We start from the raw sequence: 13,969 nt of genomic DNA, 5'->3' as shown, positions 1-13,969 counted from the left end.
GTTTTTATTTACGTCCTGTAAACTGCAGCAGCCGAAAAAATCAGAAGGAAAATAGCGGATGGGATTAGCGAGCCGTGCGTAAAAACTGGTATGTGGCACCGTGTGTCACATACCAGTTTTATAACCTCGCCGTGGCTGACATGTGCACACTCTGAGGAGGAGGGTCTAAATCTTACAGGAGAATGTTTATTTTTGTGAGATTAAATAAACAATTCACACACTGTACGCTTTTTATTTGAAAGGGCTTTCTGAGCTTCTTGGGATACACACAGTCTTTGAAAGACAAAAGAACATGTAAAAAAAATAGTGCTGTCTTGTGCAGTAGTAGGCCTGCATGTCCTAGTTATTATTGCAAGTGTTGTAGAAGAAATATGTTAAGTTTGGATATGGAGTGAATATTATCAAAAGGCCTGCATGTCCTAGTTATTATTGCAAGTGTTGTAGAAGAAATATGTTAAGTTTGGATATGGAGTGAATATTATCAAACAACACATTTCACACTTATGGCTGTAGAACAGAGGCTGTTGACAGTCCGACTTACTGTGGGGCGGAACATGAAAGGTAGAGATAACCCGAGTGAATGTTTAAGTGTACAGGCTCTTTAAAGTGAAAAGTCCGGGCAAACCCCTATCCACACCTCAACCTGAGCTGGCTGGCAAGAGAAACCGTTTTGAACTTATGACTATACGAACTTCTCTACAGCTGTATGCTGACGTTTGGATTTCTAGATCCCTTTTAAATTCAATGTGCCCTTTCTGCAAAATAAATTCACAGGCTTAGCTATATGTGTAGTGGTTTGTTTCTATTGCACTTGGTTGTGTAATTAACTACCATACTGTGTGTGCCACTGGATCAATGCCAGACTTTTATAATGTTGAGATAAGGTCAGGTCATTAAATAAACAAACAAATTATCTATATGTGTGTGTGTGGGTTAAAGGTGAAGTAAGCAATTTATTTATGTTAATATAAGTGTTAAATCGCTCTTTATTCATACAGTGATCACTTATATAGTGTGCGCGTTTCATAAAGCCGATCTCTCAGTCACTCGCTCTGCATGTAATCGGCAAATAAACTTTTTGGGGATCCCACTACTGATAACCAATCAGAAGAGAGAACGCTACGAACCGGCACCCGTCTCACTGCCGGTGCACGTGCAGAGTGACAGATGGGTGAATGTGTATGCGCCTACAATGGTGGAGCAGGTGAAAATACTTCCCAATGTCTGTTTTGATGGTTTTTATCATGTTTTATCACACTTATGGATCTGAGATGATGCTAGATAACTCACTGCTTGAATACCGCAGTGCATTAATGTGGTGACGTGGGGACGAGGGAGGGGACTGCTAACTGCAGTCACTGACAGGAAGTTAGCTAAACTGACCATTCCGCTTACTAAACCTTTAAGTTAAATGATCACACTTAGGAGGGTATCAGAGCACAGGGTCAGCCGCAGTACAGCGCCCCTAGAGCAGTTTTGGGGTTAAGTGTCTTGCTCAAGGACACAATGGTAGAGATGGTGGGCACCGTAGATGTAATACCAGCCACTACTAGTTGTGCAACTAACAGCCCATCCCCCCCATCCGGGGCCGGGGATCAAACCAGAGACCTCATGGTTACTGGCCGGCCACCTTTCCTCTACTAAGCCATCCTAGCACCCCGTCCAGCTCACCACCTGTGTGCATATTTATCAAAATTGCATGAAAATTATGTTTCATAAAAAAAAAGTATAATAATAAGAGAGAATTGTAATTACAGATTCTAATAATTCTATGGCACTATTTTGTATTTCAATTAAAAAAGATTAAGATTAAATTGAATTGCATGATTATTTTACATTAGCCTCTTCCATTACCATGCTGGATGTGATCAAGTGGAGACCATAGCCCACTGTTAGCAATGGCCAAGACAAATATCTAACAGTCTCCACCACAGCATCAATGTGCTGCTGTTTGCATATAAGTGATTCTGAGCAAACACTTGAAATGCTTTTCAGTGTTTTCAAACCAAGCAAAAGAAAAAATAAGGTTGCAATGGCCAGGTCAGCGCCTTGCATGTTCGCTCCAATCCTACCATTTAGGTTTGATGTGCTTTGGCACTAACCACAGGTCTATGATGGCAACTGCGCTGTCTTAAAATACACATAGGGCTGTACGCTTCCCCATAGACGTTGTGACAAGCAGAGGGGTTCGACTGTATTATAAATCTTTTTTTTTTTGTTGGTCTTAAGCCGTTATCGGCAACATTTTACAAAAAAGGCCTGAAATATTTCTCTGTATGTGTAATACATTTAGAATATATGAAACTTTCAGTTTTTGAATTAAATAATGGAAAGAAAAAGAACTTTCCATAAATATCATAATTATATGATTATTATTATATGAAATGCACCTATTTTGGAAATGACCATCCAAGATTTAGGAACCTATGTAAAGCATCAATGTCTCTGATCTGTAACAACAGATGGGACTCAATGGAGATACAGTAAGTACACTGTAGCAAAGACAATCTTGCTGCCTATGACCCCAAGAGGTCACTTCCATGCAGCAAAGGAGATAGATACATGCAGGTCCTGGAAGTCTGAGGAAAGCTGTCCTGTGGAAGAAGCACTGCTGCATTCACAACACTGGTGGAAGAACAATGAAACTTCCACAAAGCTTATGTCATTCTCTTTCAGATTGCATTGCTACTTAAAGCGGTGGCATGGAATCTGAAACTAAACAATGTTTGGTTTTAACCATTAAAAGGCTAACGGAGCTTTTCAGAACTCCCAGTCGGTTTCGTAGTAAAGGAAAAATGCCCCCCCCCCCCCCCACCCAAAAAAACAACAACACTATGAAATGTTTCTATTTTCTCCCTCCTAAAGAAACAGTCCCTTAGCACCATGCAGCGTCACCATGACTCCCAGATGGAGCTGATTGTGTAATATCCCACGTGTGATTTCTTGCTGTGTCCCACTTAACTGTTGTTGAGTTCCACCCCCCCCACATGATAGACTATTTAGTTTGTCGGGGCCTGTGTGGGTAAAACAGGCTCAACATCCCTGGTTCTTGTTGCATGAGGTGCTGAAAACAATCTGAATAAAACAAGCAGCACCATATGAGTTATTGTGACATTATTGTTGTTCTTACTTTCCCAATACTTCAAATATGAGAAATCATGGTTCAATAGGTTAACAGCTGCACTATTAGCCCTGAGTCTCCTCCATTGAATAAGCACTTAAGGAGCTAACCCTCAAAGAATGCAATTAGTCTGGGGTTTGAAGTAATCTCTCTTGACATGCATGACGATTCTGCTCCCACTGTTTGATTCCAGTTAGGACAAACAAATCTTGACAGTGAAATACCGCCAAATTAAGCCTGGGTGGAGCAAGTGCTGTCCAAAGCAGATGTTAAACCGCAAATGTTGCCGTAAGACCCCCCCCCCCCCCCAACAGGGCTGGGCTAAATACAGTAATAGCTGTGTAGAGATGCAGGGTTTAAAGGTGAAGAATACAGTTTGCAATCCAAATGACAAATGACAAAAACAGCAAATATCTACTCACCATCCTCTCCCTGTCCGTAGTGTGTGTGCGCTGTCAAAAAAATAATGTCTGGTAATAGTTCAAATGTCAACAAGTGTTCTATGGACATAGTATACTCCACCTTTAAAACCTTTTCCATATTGGTCACATTTTTATAAAGTATAACATTGTTTTGAAAAAAAGGTGTATCTCTACGATGCTGGATTACAACGGGACAAAGTGTTCAGAGGCTTGTAAAAAAATATATATATCTTTTTGAATATTATAAAAAAGTTTTAGTTGAATGAGAAAAAGCCATTATAGGCTACTGTAAAAAATAAAGTCATAATATTTAGATATATTTTTTAATTTTACAAAAAAAAAGTCAAGACACTTGGCAACAGTTATATGAGGAATGCTGTCTGTCCTTTATGTGTCGGATGAGTGATGTTGATGGTCTGAAGTTACAGATTTCACAACTAAGCACTTCTTATTATCAGAAAAAATGAAGATAGTAAGTATGAGTGGATAAGCAGCTGTGTTTTGAAGCATCAGTTGGAGTGCAGCCAGAGACCTGCTGACCTCCAGACAGCTGAGACAAGAGAACAGTCATCATGGGTTGTATATGAAGGTAACACGATGTTCATACATTGCCAAACCAAACATTAGTCCTAATCATTGAAGCCCCTCATGGTCAAATGAAAGCACTTCTGGCCATAAATCTCGCAGTTGTGTGGTTTGTAATAATAAAAAAAAAATTTACCCTGGAACCAATTTTACTTTACCTATTTTATACTCAGAGAGCGAGTATACTACAGGTAAAGTTCAGTTTCAGGTTTGCAAACACCCGGATGTGTACAGTGCTGCTCGAATGTTTGTGAACCCCTACAGAGATATTCCGTTATTTTCCTCAGAAATGCTAAACAAAACTCATACATGTAAATACTAAATACTACAATTCATAACATTGACTTTTCAAATAATGGATTCAAACAAAAATAAATTATATGTTTTCATTGAAAATTTGGTGAAAGAGATTGATTTAACAAAAAGTCAAATTTCATGGGTGCAAAAGTATGTGAGTTCAGCTCAGTTAATAGGATATTTCACCTCATTTCGCTGCAATAACCTCAACCAATCGGTTTCTGTAACAACAAATCAGTCTCTCACATCTGTTTTGGGCGATCTTTGCCCACTCCATCTTGCAGAATGCAAGTTGAGTGAGGTTGGACGGGTTTCAGTCATGAACTGCCCGCTTCAGGTCCAGCCACATAATTTCAATTGGATTCAGATCTGGACTTTGACTGGACCAATCCAGAAAACTGGAAAAACTTTCCTCAACCATTCCTTGGTTGTTCTAGTGGAATGTTTCAGATCATTGTCATGTTGCATGATCCACTCCGGGCCAAACTTTAACTTCATAACTGATGGTTGAGGTTTTGTTACAGGATATCACAGAATTCATGATTCTCTGGACTACTTGGAGTTGTCCAGGTCCTGAGGAATAAAAGTAGGCCTAGATCTTAACGTTGCCACCACCATGCTTCACTGTTGGGAGAAGGTTCTTTTGGTGGCATGCAGTGTTGCGTTTTCGCCCCAATCATGGCGGTTTTGGTTGTGACCAAAAAGTTCAATTTTGGACTAATCTGTCCACTGAATAGACTTCCAGAAGACTTCAGGTATGTCCAGGTGCTCTCTGGCAAAGTTGTGATGGGCAACCCTCCCATGAAAGCCATGTTGACTGAGTTTTCTTCTTATTGTTGAACCATGCACACATGTCCAAAACTCTGCAAGAGAGGTCTGCAAATCACTACATGTAATGTTTTGGTTGGCTTTCAACTGAAAAATCACTTTTCTTTTAGTGCTTGTTGATATTTTTGAAGGAATTCCACTTCTAGACAGATGTTCAGTCACTCTTAAAACTCCCCATTTGAAAATGATTTCCCTCACGGTGGACCGATGGAGCTCAAGATTTCTTTAGATTAATTTATAGCTGTCCCCAGACAAATGTGTAACATCACAACTCTCTTCCTGAGATCCTCTGAGATTTCCTATCCTTTTGGCATGTCTGACCTGTATGGGTTCAGTTTGGTGGGCCTAAACTGACCTGGTTTGATCTCTGTTTTATCTAGTGCTACCCAATTTCCTCCCTAAAGATCTCTCATTACATTGGTCCATTTCATCACTCAATTTGTCCCACCTGATTGTGTTTACCTGCTCGATTTAAGCAATGCAACTCAGGGTTCACTAACTTTTGGGTTCACTAACACACCAAAGGTGGCAGATAAATTTTTTCATTTTAGTCTTTTGACTAGACAATTGATGTCCAGGGGGAAAAATGTGGAATTGATAAACACACACTTCTGTGCTGGAGCATGTGATGCAACATTTTCAGTATCTTATCCATGCGGCGCTGCAGGAGAAGGGGTTGTGTATCCACTTCATTAACTTGATCCGCTGTGGTAGTAATTACACTATGAAGAAAATCTTATCCTGGGCACAGTGAAGCAGCAGGCAGTAACAGGTCTCTTCCCAGGCAGGACTGTTTCAGGCAGCACCGTGCACTTTTACACTTTTCACACGGGGCCAAGACAATCGTCTAGGATTTCATGGTGATGAATGTTCTATAATCTGCTTCACATCCACACAGGTCTGTGACAGATCAAAGGTTTTTACAGTGTCATTGTTTTTAATAAAGCAGCCCTTATTAAATAAACCTGAGCAGCTGCATCATAACTGTTTTTCCTATATAAATACACAACCCACTTCCTGTAGACTTCGCCCCATAATATGACTGAATATCAATTCAATATAATTTAAAGCTCACGAGCGTTGAAGAGAGAGAGGGAGGCATAGAGACAGATCGAAGGGAAATACAGTGGAATAGCGCAGCTTTAGTACACAGGTTTCGTATGCGGTATATTTGCTCCACTTAAACGGCCTGTAATCAGCGCTGGCCTTTGAGCATAAGGTGCTATTTACAACAGGGCTTATTTGCATAGGAATGGAGTTATTTTGTACAAGATTTTGAATATTACCTCATTTAAAGACATACAAATGGGCCAGGCGCACCCAGGAAGGCCAATTCCGAGATACATACTGTAGCATGGGGTGCACATTATCCAACCATGAATGTACAAATTTAAATAGGGACATCAGGGGACCGTTTGGACTGGAATGGAAGCATTGCCCCTCTCTACTGGAGTTGAGCTTTTGAAATAATTGAAATCAAACAGCAGACAGGATTAGTCTAAACCTTGGATGAGCATTTGACTGCACGGATGGGATTGTCCAGGTGTTGGCCTTCTGCTGTGCTCTGCTGGAGGCCATGTGATGCTAGGATGGTGAATAGCAGCTGCAGCAGGAGAGAAACATCTGTTTGGCCTGTCTCCCCCACAGACACAAGACAAGTGTCTGTCCTAGATACAACCCCTCTGTCTCACATCCTATGTTTATTTGGGATTCCACCATGGTTAAGAGGCGCAGAAAACAAAATGTGTTAAGTGGATCATGGAGCATTATTGGATGGTCACTCTGTAAAGCAGGCTGTCTGAGAGAGGACATGTTTTGTCAACAGTTATGGAATTCTTAGAGGGACTGAATCTCAAGGAGGCCAATACTGGGTCCTGTTTCTAGAAAACCAAAAACACGGTGTCAGAATCAATCAATAAAAGGGGGAAATAAGTTAATGACGGGGTGGCACAAACTGTTGCTGGAGAAATCACTGTATGATATAAATGCTCGATAATGCAATAAAATGGCATTCATCACATACAGATTATTTAGATAATTTTTTTCAAGCACTGGTCAATTTTGAGATTTTTGATTGTTTTGCTTCAATAATATGTATTCTTTCATATGCTGTTAATCGTCTGATGTATGATATATATTCTTCTCACAAACATACAGAAAAAGGCATGTTTAACAACTAGATATAATTTTTTTATTTATAAAATGGAAAAGGGCTGTGTCCAATATCTGTTGAGAAAAAACGTTTTGGACACTGATGCTGTAAAAAGAAAATCAAGATTTTAACCCCACCTTTCTCAACATCTCGATTTTTGTTTTTTAATAAGATGCAAACGTATGCATAATCAGTTAGATATTGCCAAATTGGCATATTTATTCTATAATTTTTAAAAACATAATAGGGGAAGGTGGGGTGATTTGTGCATTTTGGAAGTTGCAAAACCCCTTGTTTCTAGAAAACCGTGGAAGAAATTGGAAATGTGACCACATATTTAAGAAGAGCCATCCATTTGACTCATCCTGTAAAGAAGGGAGACACAAGGAATAAGATATAAGCACATTTAAGCTCAAAAAACTGTGTTTTGCCTTTCAAAGTAAAATTTCCATGATCAAGGTTTTTTGATTATTGTGTCTGAACAATTATAGACACGTTTGAAAACATTTGACACATGTTTTAGTGCTTTGGTATGCTACACTTTGAGTCTATATAGTTAGCACAATGTCAACCCTAAATTGCTGCATCATGCCTATTATCCAAAATTCTGGGGATGGGGTGATTTGTGCGCAAGGGCCTGGGTGAGTTATAAGTAAGTAAGTAAGTAAAATGTATTTATAAAAGCACATTTATGACAGGTTGCACTGTCCAAAGTGCTGTACATAGTGCATTCAGTAGGTAAACAATGAAGGTAAAATAACAATAACCAAAATAAAAGACGTAAAGCCCATACATCCACATAAACACAGATAGTAGTGCAGAGGTAAGTAAGTAGTGCAGAGGTTAATGGGGAGGAAACACCAGGGTGTACATATGGGTTTTGAGCCTTGATTTAAAGGCAGAAATGTAGGGGGAATCACATTTGTCAGGTGGCAGTTGGTTCCACAAGCACGGAGCAACTAGTGCAAAGTACATTTCTGAGAGTTGTGCCAGTGGCATGGCTGTATACGCTGGTCACCAAAAGAAAGTGATAGTCTACAGTAGCTCAGGAGAGAGTGACATCTCAATTCCACTTAACGACACCACTGATGAGAGTTCAGATGGCCAGAAAGATGATGATGGTGACTTTGTCATTGTGACACAATGACGCACAAATCACCCCACGTAGTGGGGTGATTTGTGCGACAAGACAACTTTTTTTCCGAAAGCTATATTTCTTAAACAGTTTATTCCAGATCCAAAGTTTTTATTGCCAGGGATGCACAACATCCTGAAATATATGTACATATTTGAGTTGGAGACATAACTGTCAAGGCCTCACTTTAAAATCACTTTGAGTAAAAAGTTGCACAAATCACCCCACCTTCCCCTACAACCCAATTTTTTTTTTAAACTGGTAAAGTTTCATGATGATTATTAGGTTCTTTGTGAGGGGGGGAAATGGCTTGAAACTAGTTACTAGCAGCAGTACTAGCAACACAGACTCTGAAACAGCCGGTTCCATAGGGTTTAAAGTGGTGGGACACTAGCCTACTCGCTATAGCTTTTAAGGGGCAGAAGTGTTGTTTTGTCATTATTTATGTCGGCATTATCTAGGTAAATAAATACTAATTTGGTCGTGTGTAAGCTCCTTCGGGCTTCCGTATTTTTCAAGTTTTATCTCTACATTCAACTGTCGATTAAAGTTTATATGCGGAGAGTAAGCCTTTGAGTATTCTTTCTTTTCAAAGCAGCAGCCTGTCTGTCTAAAGCAGTAGTTACCACACATTGTGACACTACTGCATGCAGGCTACTGTGGACAGTGCAATTATGATTTGGTTGTATATTTGAGTTCTGCTGTAAAGTAATTTAATTTTTATGTTTTTTTTTCATTTTATTTTTGTAAGTGATGTGCACCAATCAAACCAAAGCAAATTCCATAAATAGGGGCATAATTTGGGGGCAAAAAGGCCTTGTAAAATTCTACAGGTGAGGACATGATTGCTCACAGCACCTCATCTGAAGTAAATGGGGAATCCAGCTGTTTATTGTCCTCAGAGATTGGGGGCAAAGGCTACTGTATATTTCTAAAAAGGTGCAAATGTTTGACTCAGAGGGGTTTTCTGATGTATAAAGCTGTGAACTGCAGTTTATTTTATTACTTTTTGTGATCTACTTTTTTAATTTTTTTTATTTTTAACAGACAGAAAAACAAAAAAACATCAAAGGACAGCAGGACAATCACTATACATACGGGACCAAAAAACAAACCTACAAACACACAAAAAAAGAAATAACTGCGGTGACCCCTCCCTCCCCACCCCATAGGTTAGCATATTGTTATATCTGCAGGATTTACAAAAAATTTAAATGGTGATTACAGCAGCTCCGTAATGTTGCATTACATATACATTTTATGGTACAGTCAGCTTGTTTGCTTTTGAGGAGGTAGGCTTGTGCTGTAATCATGTATTTTTTTAATGCTGTGGTCATGGGTATGGACCTTGTCCCTTACGTGCAGAGATTTGAATTATATTATGGATTGTAGATGGTAAAATCCTTACATTCATTGTAGTAATGTTTTTTTTTTAAACTGGCGGACTGTTTTCCTCAGCAGTTCTTCCCAAAGTGGTGAGCCTCACCCCATTATTGCTTGTGAAGACTGAACCTTTACGGGATGACCCTTTATATCCACCCATGATTATATAACATATTACCAGTTAACATGTTTATGTGAGTTATGCTCCAAACAGGTATTTTTATTAACATTCTACAGCTTTCCCAATCCTTTAATGCCCCTGCCCCAACTTTTTTTAAATGTGTTGCTGTCATCAAATTCAGAATAAGCATATGTGAAATAGATAGGGTAAAACATAAATACTGCCTTTGTATTGTTTTCAACTTATGTATGTGAAAAAGGATTAACAATTTATTACATTCTGTTTTATGTACGTTTAACATAACGTCCCAACTTTTTCAGAATTGGGGTTGTACAACTGCAGATCTTTTGATTTGACTTTAGGTACTCATGAGTCTTTGCTCTGAGGTGTTCTGGTGCCAGCTATACTTAATAACCACCATAATGTATCTGTTATGTTATCACTGTCTAGAAGTCAAATAAAAAACACACCTATCCAGGTGAGGTAATACAGGATTATTTTACTGTCCCATCCAGTACCCCACCCAATGATTCCTAGAAAGACAAACAAGATACATACTATGATGCATAGGCAACATCAACACTACAAGCATTTTACAGCAATACCCAATAACACTACTTAACACCAATTCAAAATAGGAAACAACAGCCACCAGAGTGCTCAAGTGAGTACAACAAGTGGAAAATTTACAAATGTACACACATATACACTTACCAGCCACTTTATTAGGTACAAGGTTACATTTCTTGTTAACACATATAACTAATCAGCCAATCACATGGTAGCAATGCAATCTACTGGGATTTGCACGCAAAACCATCTCTAGGGTTTACAGAGAATTGTCCGAAAAAGAAAAAAATTCCTACCAGCTAAGAACAGGAAAATTAGGCTACAATTCGCACAGGCTCACCAAAATTGGACAATAGAAGATTGGAAAAATCTTGCATGGTGAGATGAGTCTCGATTTCAGTTGCAACATTCAGATGGCACGGTCAGAATTCGGAGTAAACAACATGAAAGCATGGATCCATCCTGTCTTGTATCAACGGTTCAGGCTGGTGGTGGTGGTGGTGTAAAGGTGTGGGGGATATTGTCTTGGCACGCTTTGGGCCCCTTAGTACCAATTGAGCATTGTTTAAACAGCATAGCCTACCTGAGTATTGTTGCTGACCATGTCCATCCCTTTATGACCACAGTGTACCCAATCAGGATAATGCACCATGTCACAAGGCTCAAATCATCTCAAACTGGTTTCTTGAACATTACAATGAGTTGACTGTACTCTAATGCCCTGAACAGTCACCACATCTCAACCCAATAGAGCTCCTTTGGGATGTGGTGGAACCAGAGATTCACATCATGTGCAGCTGCCAGATCTGCAGCAACTGTGTGATGCTATCATGTCAATATGGACAAAAACCTCTGAGGAATGTTTCCAACACCTTGTTGAAAGTATGCCACAAAGAATGAAGGCAGTTCTGAAGGCCAAAGGAGGTCCAATCCGGTACTAGCAAGGTGTACATAATAAAGTGGCCGGTGAGTGTAAGTTAGCTTTGACACACTCTCACCCTGGGTAAGTTGGACAATACAGTCAAGTTTCTTTTTTTAAAGAAATGTGCATAAATGTAAGCCCAACTATGTATTGCTGGTAATAGTCCACCTCCTTCAGCAGCTTGGACTCCACTTCCACACCAAATACAAACAATCCATTTTCCCACGAGCCAGTTCAGACCCCTGCCTTTCTCTTCTGTGTGATTGGCAGGGGTATCAGGCCCATGCTGGTGGTAGGCCCACAAGGCCATGGTTACTGGTTCAACAAGACATCCATTCTGTTACTACATTCATTAATAACCAGTTGTCATGATATATATTAAACCAATTTAAAAAAGGAACCTCAACAGAATGCTGAATAGAACTTTATTGCAACATTAAAAGATGAGATCAGTGGAGAGAAATGAGGGCGATTTGGGGCATCATCTTGGCCTGTGTCCTCCTGGGCTTTGTTGTCTGTTGTAATGTCCGACCTTCCCAAGAAGAGAATAGATAGATTAACTGGGACTCATCAAAACACAAAAGAAAATCCAGACATCCTGAACTATTTCATAAACTTGGCATATAAACAATTCCTTCACCAACACTGAGGTATGTATTAATGATTGGGGCTGTTTAAGTTCATACCGTAAAGGTTGTCATCCAGGGCCGGCGGTAGCCAGGGGCCAAAAAAAAAATATATATATATATATGTATATTTTTTTTTAGGTGGAAGTCCAGACCCACTATCGGATGGACCTGTTCATTCGCTGTCCAAGAAAATGTCAAATAAAATTCAGACAATTGATTAATACTAAAGAATATACCATTACCATGCATTGCTTCTAATTGTATTATTGGGTGGGCAGGATAGCCTGCCTCCAAGTTACCCACCCGCTTATAATGGTCACTGGTCAGCAGAGCCGGCCCGAGGCATAAGTGAAATGAGCGGTTGCTTAGGGTCCCGACTGCCAGAGGGGCCCCCCCAATTTTTTTTTTTTTTAGTTTTTTTTTTTTAGTTTGTGTGTTTGATATCAACATCATATTATATAAATGTAAATTATCATACAATAAAAGGAATACAATGTTTTGGTAGATAGTTAATAGCTTAATAATTGAATCAGTTAATCTGGGAGGTAATCCGAGGTTAACTGATCACGTCAAATTCAAGTCCATGGCATGCACAGTGTGTATTGAGTTTATTTTAAAATATTTGAAAATGGGGCTGTCCTCTGTTGCCCATGCACTGTTTATAGTCTATAGCCTATTTCAGCCTCGTCTGTGGAAAAAAAGATAACTGGACAACAGAGTTCTTCTGCTTCGTTCCTCTCACTGCATTTAAATGAATTCATTATATTACAGAAAAATATGTCCCGTAAAAGAAAAAGAGCACCAAGCCCAACCCAGAGGACCCTGCCTAATATTTTATTTAAAATTTATATTTCTATGGAAAATCCATGTGTCTTTCTTCAGTAGCTTCTAATTCATCCGACCCAGTGTCTCCAAATTATTTGTTCACACAAAATTCCTCAGATTTAGCCTCTTAATTTTCTTCTCAAAGTGCACCAGATTCATGCATTTCACTTTAAAAAGGTAAAAAAAAATCTCCTGGGGGGGCATACCCCCGGACCCTCCTAGCAGGGTCGTGACCTCGGCTGGCTACTACTTTCACCCAGCTGGACATCGGAGGCAATAGTGGAAAGACTATATATCTATATAGTGTGTATAGTATATAGCTCTGGACTACCACCATCCAGGTTGCCCAGTCCCAAAGCTTTCTCTTCTATCAGCTCAGGCTGCCTACAGCTAATACTGCGATTTAAAAAAAAGATACATTATGTATATTATGTATATTATATGTTATCCATAAACATTTGGGGAAAAAAACATGCAAGAATCAAATCTCCCACACAGCAACACTCAAAGTTTATTTGCATATTGTGTTCTACACAATTCCATAATGTGCCAAAAAGCAGACGCAGAGATCTTACAAGGGCAAAAAAACTCTGCGAGCGCTCGCATCTTCGGCCTCTCTGCCCAGTGTGCCCACCTAAAATTTCTACAGGCCCACCCTAATCTAACTGTCTAGAACCGGGCCTGTTCTCATCACGGTCGATGCATCTATTGTCCCTTGCTGCAGCATAGCCTTGCCCCCTACAGGAGAGACACAGCCATGTAAAGGTCTTTCAACAGCATTTATTGATGTGGATCTTTTTCTAGATCAGTACAGATCAAGTCTGCTTGATTCAAATTTAGCACGAGTTTTGCAAAAGGCTTCAATAACATCACACATCCTGGGGAAAAGTTAAATGTATTTAAGATTGCTCCATATGGCGGAGAAAAAAAAGATATACATATTCCAAATCAGTTGGTGGTGATGTTATCACAGAAAAAC

This window comes from Ammodytes marinus (assembly GCF_949987685.1).
Source record: "Ammodytes marinus genome assembly, chromosome: 13".
NCBI lineage: Eukaryota > Metazoa > Chordata > Actinopteri > Uranoscopiformes > Ammodytidae > Ammodytes > Ammodytes marinus.
The sequence above is the reverse complement of the archived record's forward strand: the minus strand, read 5'-3'. Positions refer to the sequence as shown.